This window comes from Trachymyrmex septentrionalis, unplaced genomic scaffold (assembly GCF_001594115.1).
Source record: "Trachymyrmex septentrionalis isolate Tsep2-gDNA-1 unplaced genomic scaffold, Tsep1.0 scaffold7, whole genome shotgun sequence".
Lineage (NCBI taxonomy): Eukaryota > Metazoa > Arthropoda > Insecta > Hymenoptera > Formicidae > Trachymyrmex > Trachymyrmex septentrionalis.
The window spans coordinates 1,404,318-1,415,985 of NW_017305884.1; the positions used below are offsets into that span (position 1 = coordinate 1,404,318).

At 40.6% G+C, this 11,668-nt stretch overlaps 1 protein-coding gene across 3 annotated transcripts in view; it reads right to left on the reverse strand.

Annotated features, from left to right (window-relative positions):
- The window catches only part of LOC108753567 (zinc finger homeobox protein 3), a 172,176-nt gene extending 161,469 nt beyond the window's left edge, over positions 1-10,707 (reverse strand). For all 3 annotated transcript variants that reach the window (XM_018495250.1, XM_018495249.1, XM_018495251.1), the window contains exon 1: positions 10,208-10,707. The gene's annotated coding sequence lies outside the window, so the exon portion shown is untranslated. The remainder of the gene's footprint in view (positions 1-10,207) is intronic.
- Positions 10,708-11,668: the final 961 nt, after the last annotated feature.

Genomic DNA, 11,668 nt, shown 5'->3' on the forward strand with positions numbered 1-11,668 from the left:
TATGAAAGTAACAATTATAACATCGGCACGATTTGTAAGCAATCATATTTCAAAATTGACATTATAATATGTCAAGTTAACACGTTTTATTCGTTTATCTTAGAATTTACGAGATATTTTAGAATTAATTTTATGTTACTCGTGCACTTATTCATAAATTGTGTTATTTTAACATTAAGAAATGTTTGAATATCAATTGAAATATTAAAAAATACAATCACATGTAATAGTTTTTTACACAACGTGATACAGATACATAATATTTTTTACCATGTAAGAAGGAAAGACCATTATGAACTGAATAATTGATTCGAATGTATGATAAAGAATGCATTCCAGATACGTCGAATAACAGATTATATTGTATTTGTATATTTACTCTGAATATACTCTAAGTTTTAATCATTAGGACATTACAAAAAGAATTAATTGCTGATAGAAATACATTCCAGATTAAATAACAAATTTATTTGTATCCACACACATATATATATACACACTAGTTTTAATCACGTATTAAAAACTATTTGATTATTTGAGATAAGTAACAGATTTCGTTATAAATTTCGAAATGGTTTGAACATTTTATCGTCATGTTTCTTCATTTAATGAAAACGTTCCCTTAATTTTCTTTATTTGTACAACAAGAAACTTTTCGAGATAACTTCGACGTTTAACAGAAACGTGTAACAAATTGTCACTGCGATTACAGTTTGGAAACTTGGCAGCGGGTTGGCTGATCAAAGAGCTGCCGAAAGGGGGAGCGAAGAAATTGCATTGTTTCGCGCAACTTCAAAAGAAGAGTCGATTTAATAACACAGAGGGGAAAAGGATATATTCCTAATATTGGTAAGAGGAACCGAAGGAAAGCGCGAGGATGTCGCGGTTCGAAAAATAATCAGCCGGGACGTGACATGGCAAGCGATATATAGATAGCGTACAATTCAAGCGAGTTTATTTCTACGAGTTTCATGCAAATCTACTGTAAGAGGGCGGGGGAGGGTGGCCTTCTTCTTGATGAATACGAGATTAGGGCGCCGCGGAAGCTACCGCCGGCGATTCGAGAACTAGGAGCGCGCAGCACGAAACGGGAATTCCTAATCGATGGACGAGACAGACGGCGCGGCCTACGCCGCCCCGTTTATATAGTATATCGTTTGTAAATCGTGCTTATTAGTAAAGCCGGTCGTCGTTCCACGTTGCAGTTAAACATCACCCGCCAAACACTAATATCGCATCATGGGGACACAAGTCGCGCTCTTTTTTCCCCTCCCCCCTCCCGCCGCCGCCCTCTTTTTTTTTTTTCCCCCGTCCGTGCCGAAACTCCACGGCGGAATAATCGCTACGCTACGAAATTGCGAGCAATTCGAGGCGGGTAACGATACGGTCGCGTTCCGGTAACTAATTTTAGCATCACAGATAATATTACCCGCGATATATTTACGCCGGTTAGCGAATTAGCGAGAGCCAATCTTATCACGCGAGTGAAGATAACGTAATTACGTCGATACGAAGTTGCATTACCTTTCGCCATTTCCTCCGCGTGCGCCGTAATAATTGTGATTAATGCTAATAGAATAAGCAACGTGCAACTTGTAAAAAAAAAAAAAAAAAAAGAGAAAAACTCGACGAAGAACATTCTAAAATTATCGGTTTTTTTTTCGCTGAAGTATCTAAGAATTTAGACAGGCTCGGAAACCGGCTCGAAAATAATTTTATCGTGTCGAAATGCTTGAAATTTTTATTCGAGCACTATTCGGGATGTAACGTAACGACAGTTGACATAGTTATAAACAAGAAATATGCTTACCGGCGACGAATCGATCTGGCGATATTAGACCTGTGTAATTGAACGAACGACCTCGGCTACTTTTCGAACGTAATTGTACCGCGTAATTTTTCCACGCGTGATCGGACAAAACGCACAATGCGAATTGCGATCGCCACTGTCTGAAATCAACGCGCTACGAGAGGCGCGTTTTATTTCGCCTCGTCCGCGATTAGGCGCAGCGACGTAGTGGCGATCGGTGTACACGTCGGCATCGGCGCGGCGCTCAATCGGCGACGTAAAATTTTACGGTCGCTTCGTGTCCTCGAATCAGTCCGTCATATTTTTCAGCGGGACGCAAAAATCTCGCGGATTCCAGGCCACCGGCTCGGAGAGTTCTGCGTGTTCAGCCCTAATTTACGCGTCGTAGAATTTCGCGACAAGACAGCGGACACAGTAAAAAGTTCCTCTTTCGGACAATCGCGGATGTCGATTAATTTAGAAATACCGTAGCTTCGTAAATTCAGGTTCTTCGTGGAATGGGAAAAAATCGTGTTCCCACTGAAATGTAAAGCTCGATTTCAAATGGAGTATAGCTACGCAGCACTATCAGCAGACATAAACTACTGCTGTTTTCACACAATTTGCACAGATTATATGTCTATATGTTCCGTCGACTATGCAGCTACTTCGCGAAAATCATTTACAGAAGAAACAAGTCACAGTTAATAAAATTTGGTCAACAAATGTTGGGGTGGAAGCAAACAGAATTTCTGCTTATTAGCGAATATTTCGGTACCGCAACGTTTAGGCACGATACCGATTAGAATTTGATAAGTGCGTATGTAGTAATAATTCAAATATCCAAATCTATCTAAATATTATGACTACGAGAAGAAAAAGAGCGTGATTGGATTAACGTGATACATAAGAGTTTTATTGGTATAAAACTGAATGGAATTTCTGGTTATTATAATTAACTTGATATACACACTTCGGGTTAATTTGACATATTTTTTCTCAACTACAAAAACCGCCGTATCTATAAATCTACGATGCTATCGTGCGAATCATTTTTTTGATATCAATCTCTAAATTGCTTTGTATGAGAAGAGGAAACTCTCTTCATTAACTTGTTCCTACGCCATAATAAAATATAGAAAAAAAAAAAAAAACGTATCCCCTCTCTGCAATGTGATATACGTCAATTATCTCGTGCGCCAAGTACACGTTTTGGGAATTTAAGCGCGTTTCGCCGAGTGACGGGCGATCACCATAATTCACGTCCAGCATTGTTAGCGTTAAGGACGAGGCGTATCGCCACCTAGGTATTTTTTTGTACCGCTTCGCCGACGAATCACGGTCGTCGTGTCAATTAACGCAGCCGCGCGATAAACGCGAGCGTTTGCCGAAGAACGGGCGCCCTCATTTTTCATTGAATCAGTGCGAATCGCGAGAAACCGGGAACCCTCTTCCCGTTCGCGGCACCGTCGTCGATCGGCAGTGTCCATTAAACCGACCGATCGTTTCAGATAGAGAAAGTAGCTAGAGTCGTTTTAATGGAGGCTGATCGCGCGAGATAACAGGATTACGTTCCGAATCGTCGTCGGAAGCACGCCACGGCGCGATCGTCGCTTAAATCGCTGAATAAAGATTTTGACGGGCGAGTCGCCTTTGACTCGTGTTCAGACAATCGAACGAGTCGTAAAGTTAAAGACGGCTCACAGAAATCTTTCACAACGAAATCGACAGACGTGAAATTTAAATGGGCAAGATTTATGACACTGGGAATCATGATATGCCGGGAACTTCGAGGATGCCACTGCGGATGCCTTTTCGGAGATCTGCAATTCTTTTTTCTTCGAATAAACAAACTGTTTTTGTAACTTGTGGTCCGCTTTGAACGAACCGCATATTCTTATGGCGTTTCTTTTCAGCAATAGATTCTCTTACACTGAATTATTTGCAAAGGCAACATATTAAATTGTCTACGTATTCTCTCATGGCATGAAAATTATGAAAAAATTTGACGGAAACCTCATCCAGGTTTTTCCTTTTCGACATTCTTTTTTTTCTTTTTTTTTCTAAAATCCATTAAATTAATAAAATAACTTATTGACAATGTAATATATGAGAATCTATACGGAACAAAGAGTTGGTTGAAATAACTTAAAATATGTAATACACGTATAATAACTAGATCGCTTAGTGAAGTATGAACGATCCATAATTTTGATTAAAATAATCAAGATAAGCTTAATTGCATATATTCTGATTACGATAACCAAGATACCTTCGGTCGTGTGAATCCTTGTGAAAATAACAAAAATAACTTCCGATTAAAATACCAGATTATTTAATTATGACGACCGGAACTTTTCTTCAGTTTAATCAATAACTTATTTAATTGTATATATCATCGTTAATTCAATCATGATCTTTTTTTCTTGTAATCACAATAACCGGCTACTTGGATATTATTACTGCGTACTCACAAACTGAACTCTAACCGGTACTCGCACTTAAACGTTCTGGTTGCAACTAAAATATTTGGTTATAATAACTAGAAATTTCGTTCACTTCTCTAAAATTTGCGATATCATTTCAACCGAATATGTCTCGTTCATTCAACTACGACTATTCTTTTCCGTGCAGGCGATAGTCTGTATGTATAGGCACAACGCTCAAGCGCTACCTTTACCTCTTCAATCGGATGTCGCGGCGTGCGAAGCGTCCAGCTGAATTTTTTCGGCGAGAACTAATTCGCGCGGTGATTTCAACGCACGACGTCCGTTCGGATTCGACGACCGGCCGGCGCCAGCGTCGACGAAGATAGCTCGTCGCTTGCTTGCGACAGATAGAAGCGGCGGCTGACCAACCCGGTGGATTTCCGCGCGATAAAAGCCAGGTGGGGTGTAAAAAAGAATATTTTAACGGGCGTTTTAATTGTCGCACAGTCCTCGTGCCCGCCCGGAGATAAGCAAGTTACACAAACGCGAGATAATAAATTATAGCCGTTTTAATTGCCCGGCTCGCCTCGGTCGTCCCTTCCGCGAGAGTCCTCGCAATCGCGGCGATAACGCGCCGCGCGATGATATTCCGTCCACCAATCGCTAATGATTTATCGCCGTAAGAACGGCCGGCTGTTAAACGCTTTTCGCGGATTCGACTTTGAGACCGGGGGCAGCGCCGCTCCGGCGAAACGAGTCACTTAATCTCAATCACGCTCTTTTTTTGTCCGGCTGTACTTGCTCACAATGAGACGCGCTTAGGAGCTGTTAACGTCGCATTATTAATAATGTATGTTAATAACGAACGATCATATAATCTTATACTGCAAAGTCGCAAGATGGATGAATGATTTTTTTCCCCCGAGGTTTCCGCTCGATAAAAATCAATTAAATAATAGATACGCGGGATAACGAGAGTTATTTTTCCAGCGCGCGTTAATTTATTTATATCACACGAGGCTATTTCAATCAGTCAGCGATCGCCAGCGTCGACGATTTCGAGCGAGAGAGCGATGATTAATGTATTTGCGAAATAATCGACATCGCGAAACCGCGGATGAATAAAAGAAAAAAAAAAAAAAAAAAAAAAAAGGTACCCGGCATGTGCTCGTTTAGGTTCACTCGGTCTAATTAGAAATAGAGAAAGCGAGCGAGCGAGTGTGCTCCCCACACGTTCACGTTGTCGTAATTAATTAGCCCCGGGGGAACTATTTACCCCTTTCCTTCTCTTCCTCGCCTCGGCCGGCCAAACAAATTGCAGCAATATTAGAAAACCGGACACACGCACTATGAAATATCTACAAACCAGCGGTGTGTTGCACCTTTCTTTCGGAGAAAATTACTTTCCCTAAATGTTCCAAATCTCCCATCTTTCGACGGAAATTCAAAGTCACCAATGTTTCAAATCAACTCAACTAGTATTTCTAAATGTTTCCAATTCTTCGGCTTTCAAATCTATCGGCGAATGGCAAGTAAAGTCACTAATTATTATAAAACGAGTAAGTTCGGTCGAATTATGACAATGCCTAGACAACACGCATGTCAGAATCCGGATATGAGACATCTTAAAAACTAGAAGTAGATACGGAATGATCATTATCGCTCGTTTTTCTTTACTAAATTATTATTATATTTCTTGTGCGAAGCGTAAGATTTTTAATTTGTTTACTTTTTAATAATTATGTCCTTTTTTGACACTGAGAGAAAAATATCGTAGTGCTGTGAAACAAATGTTGCTTACGACATTTTCTTCGATACTTATTAATTATATAAAAATTTGATCGTGATGAAATATTTCTATGAAAAAATATCTCGTTCAATTGCACACAAAAAAAAAAATAGATGGCTTGTTTGCTAGGAATAAAATTTTATCTCGCCATATTTGAATAAACATTTATTTTAATATGAAATAAATTCATTTCTCATATAAATAAATTTTTTTTTTCAGAGTGTGCTAATGAAATATTTCGTTTTTCTTTCATTTTCTTCATAGTAATTTTTTTGTTTGATTTTTTTTAAGCGGGACAGAAACTCGGTACTTTTTCTGTTGTAAGGTATTGAGACGTCGCGACCCGTCGCATGTCCAGATTTTGGATATATTGTCTAAACATTTTTTTAATTTTAGGTAAAAATTCAGTCAAAGTTCATTTCAATAGTAATCCTTTCGACAGTCTGCGACACATTGAAGTACACGTCGTTCTTCCTTTTAAGGATCTGTACCGTCGTCATTAACACCTAAAGCATATCAGGTAACGTGCTGTAAAACATTTTTATTCCACGATACATTAGAGCAATCGTTTACTTCAAACCACATTTGTCTACGACGTATAACAGGTTAGCTAATTCCGTTTAGCTTATCGTTCGCCGCGGTAAACATATCGCCGCCGACAGGTGAGACAAGGTGATCGCAATTAGGCAAACGTTCGTAATCGTAATGCTGTACATTACCATCGCGGATGTCTCGGGATCAGTTTCATAAGTGGAGCCTGTAAGGCGCGATTGGACGCCATCGTGAAATATCGCTTTTAATAGGCGCGCGTTCGTTGCGCCTTGCCGTAACTGTCGCCGATTAACGACGAATAATTCCGGCCGCGCGCGACTATTAATTACAATCAATAACCTGCTGTACGTCTGTCCCTCTCCTCCTCGCCCGTGCCACGTTGCGATTTTCTCACAATCGCGGAATCGTGATCACGAGGAACGGGAAAAAAAATACAGCCAGGGACAAATCCCCTCCCCGCCCCGCACATTTCTCCGCCTTTCGTCATTTTCATTCCGCGCCTCCGGCGGCGGCAATTACGCTTGCTGGCAACGCAAACTTCTCGTGTATATCAATCGCGTTTAATTAGTCGTCGGTATACCGTTGCAGTACCTACGATAACTACGCGCGGGAATAAATCGCGGTGACGTACGCACGAGAAGTATCGGCAATGCGACACCGCGTTGACCCCGATGGTGAATTCCCTTTCTCGCCTTTTCCCCTTCTCCTCTTCCCTTTTCCCTCTTCTCGAAAAATCTCCGTGTTTGCACGTGGTCCCATTAAGGTCGCCATACCGGTAGACCCGGAAAAGCACTTGTTCCCGCTGCATAGCATTTAATTTAGGGCTGCGTGATAAATCTTGAAGAGATATTGCAATGCTAAACATATGCGAGCTTTTTCCTCCCTATATAATCGATCTCTCTGTCAATCAAGATCTTTTCACGAGAACTTCGAAGATGAGCGGAATGCGCAGACTACGAGAGTAGTCAGAAACTTGCCGCGAAAATTAGAGTTGTTGAAATATTTGACGACTAATCATATAGATACGCACTGGAATACATTAAGCCATTATTTGAGATGTAGTTAATATGCCACAATATATTTTATAAATTCAACGTAATAGGAATGTAAATAATAGAATTTAATTCAATGTTTATTCAATTTTGTCAATTCTTGTCTATTTACGTAATGCTATATCACAAGCATTTTTTCTTTTGCATCCATTAAATACAATATGTCTAATTTTATTAAAAACAGTTATTGATGCTTAACTTTATTTTAATACTTTTCTCTATTCAGCATTTCTGTGTTAATCAGATGAGCATATATAACACACCGTTTGGATGCGTATTCCAATCCGAAGGGTAAGATATGTAAACAAAAATATAAAAGTGTCAGAAAGGTGACAGTTGTGGTTCACAAGTGACGAAAAAAAAGAACTACCTGAAAAAAGGGAAAAATCTCATTTCAAATTCTGCCAGAGTCCAAAAATATCCTAATATTTCCCTTGTAACGCCCATAAATTTTAACACTTCACACAGCAGTCAAAACTCCATTGAAAATCGAATTTTATTCGATCATCAAAAAAGTCCACTAAGAACTTCATTCAATCGTAAAGAATACGCCACACAATCCGAAATTTCAAATACTTTACGATACTTTTTGACACTTTACGAGTTCCCACAGTGATAAGCTGTGCATCTACGAGGGTTATATGAAATATAGACGGAATGTTTCTACTCATTGTTATATCGGTATATATATATATATATATATTAAATTGCATGGCCGGTGTTTTTGACGAATAAATCGAAAGATACTTTCCCCGAAAACGAAAGTAAACAAAAACGCGATATCTAAATAGGGGGCTGGTATGTGGCGCTAACAGACGTTCCTTGACACCGGTTTCTCTTATCTACGCAGGTATCAAAATCTGTCGTGTCGCACGCATTTCCTCTCTCTCGACCCTCACTCAGCACAGACCTCAAATCGATGATGATGTTTTCATGTATGGTACGAATCCCACTATTTCCCGTGCTTAAGTGTACGGCTCCCGCAGCGTTATTAAGTTTGAGCGCATTACGTTACGCGAGGTATCAAACATAAACGACAAACACCACAAACACCGATAACACATTCTTCACTCGCTCGAAAAAAAGTTCCGAGTTTGTAGTGGCGCTTCTGGTTTTCGCTATCTGAGAGCTTCTGTCATGGTTAAATAATTTTTTCATTTATCTTCGCGAAGCAATCGACTTGCTGTCGATGATTGATACTTAAGATAAATCTTCCTGAATGGAATATAATTGCGGTTTATTAGCATTAATGTCTAATTAGGAGCATAAAGAAGAAATCGTAACGCACTGGAACTAAAATGATGCAAAACGATATTATTCCTGAATTTTTGGCAAAAGCTTGCAACGTGTGGAAACTTCGTAATTACAATCCGATTATAATACGGCTGAACTGGGATAAAGAAGAAAACATTCTTTACGTATCCACTCAGATTTTCGCATAAAATCAAAAGAGCGGAAATCCATGAAGAAGAATAAAGGATAAGAAATGTAAGTTATGACAGGGGTGCACGTTGCCTTTGAAAGAAAAAAGACAGACAAAAAATGTTATTGTCTGCCATGCAGAGCACTAGCAAAGAGAGCGCAATGGCCAAGAAGAATCATAATATAAACCGAGAATGATTTAAACGAGTCCTACATTGTAGGTCTTCAAATTTACATATACAAATGTATATATATATGTGTATGGGCATGGAAAAAGGCATGGAAATTACTTTTTTCTTTAGTCAGACTTTAGACAATTTCCTTCTTCAACAATCGGATGTTTCTAAGTACTTCCGAAATTCTGCAAGCACAACATCTCGTACGTTACGAGAAACTGTCTTCTAAGTTCCAAGACAACCTTTTGCAGTATCAGCATGAGACAAAAAAAAAAGTTTTTTGTATTCACACGAGTTCACATGAGAACGCACTGGCCGGCCTCGCATCGACATCACCGAGTCACGCCTAAATCCAAGATGTTTGACATATGAAGCTTGACTCTCGTCTAAGCTTCCGCTTACTCTCTTTTTGTTTTTAAAAAGAGTATCAGTGCACGTATTAGTGTACACATAACAGAGTTACAATAATTTGAGATTGTATAAACGTAATAGTCGATTTTTCGTGTTAGAACGAATTATCGAATGATTTTAAAGCCTTCATACAGACACTTTTTTCTCTGAATTGGAGATAACAAATCTGTTTCTGCTAAAAATTGTCTGCTGCACTAATCAATTATTGAAGCTCGACTGGATAAGACTTCGTTATTTTCGACTTAGCTCTATCCAGTAGATCCTTATTTCGATTTGCCATCATAAGAAACTATGAATAATCAGGGACTATTTATTTTGGATTTCGAGAGAATTGCACGACACCGCGTGTAGGACTACGCTCTCTTCCGCAGTTTCACTAAATCGAGATATTGGAACTATCACGGGAAGGAAAGCACCCCGTCACTCAATAACACCCCGTCATACCGTCGCACCGATCGTGAAACGAACCGAACTTCACTGAATTCTTTCGCAAAACGGCGGCGAAAGAGATTTTCGATCATCATTACGGCCACTATTGCGCTTCACCACGGCGATGACGACACCATGATGGACGACTTTTCACATACCTGGGTTCATATCCCGGTAGCTCTCGATTTTCCTTTAAGCTGGCAGTAGCACTCGCACCCTTGGACTCTCACTGTACTCTCTTGTAGCACAAATCTTTTTTCCCCGATTCTTCTTGCAATTTTTTGGCAAACAATGTCCCGCACTTTTCCACTTTTAACCGAGTTTCCACTAAGTATCCTGCGCGGAAAGTGGCAGTTGTGACTCGGTGACAGAGTGGCTATCTGAGATATCCTGCGCGGATTGAGGAACCACGGACGGAGGAAGCGCGATAGGAACGTAGAGAGAATTGATATTGGAGCACAATCTTCGGGGCGAACAGTCTTTGGAGCCGTTCGCGAGCCGATGAGCGAGTTCACCATCCGAACACCCGTGGATCTCCGTGGCACATTATGCGATACCTCCTGACTGACGTATGCTACAACATGCCTTCAACTGGATTGGACGTAGGATGTTCACCGGGCAGTCACTTTCTTGACCTGTACTTGGCACAAAGTGATCTCTCTGCGAGAGAGAGAGAGAGAGAGAGAGAGAGAGAGAGAGAGAAAGAGAGAGAGAGAGATTCACTTTAGTGAAGAGTGTTTCACTATGAATAGTTGACAGTCATTAGAAGCATTAGACCAACCCGGCAAATCCATGGTCCACCAGACCCTTCGTGATCTATAGTGCCTTCCGGGACTCACCCATCAACTTGCTCACGTCTGACGATTGTGTGTACATATCTATTCTGTGTACCCTGTACTGCTTTTCCAGTTACATTCGAGAAGTGTTTTTCTTCTTCTTCTTTTTTCTCCCCAATATTTCAGTATAGTCCGTAATTAACCAAAGAACTAATATCTCTCGTTCTTCCTTTTCTAATTTAAAGGATATCTTTTATTTTGAGAATCGTAAAACTTTTCTGTCTTTTTTCTTCCAATGGCAACTTGCATCCTTATCATCCCTTGTATATTCCTTGTCCTTTGTTCCTCTTAATGGATTTTCGCCCCTTTTTTCGCAGGCTTCAAACAATTCCTTCGGTGACAATAATACGAACGAGAAAAAAAAGATAACGCTACGTCCACACAAGTCAGAGAAACTTTTTAGATCTAGACGTGACGTTTAGGGACTGATGTAGCACCACCCGCTTCCACTACTACATCCGCGCGAAGAACTGCCCCTCAGCGAACGAGCGTGCGATGGTCCTTGACGAGGGAGTGGCGAAAAATGCGTCGTCGTGACGATAACGGCGGCGATTCGGTAATCTCGGTAATCTAAAGGCTTAGGACACTCGCACGGAATAACAGCGGCAGAAAGAGTTCTCCTCTGCCCCGGCTCTCGTCTCTCTCTACGCGCACGGATATAATATTTTAATGAAGGAAAGGCCGGACAGAGCGAAGTGCCCACGTCGGCTCGCGCTGCCGAACTGGTCGGTATTCCCCGCCCCTCCGACGGTTTCACCGACCCCTCCAGGAAGCGAGCATGCT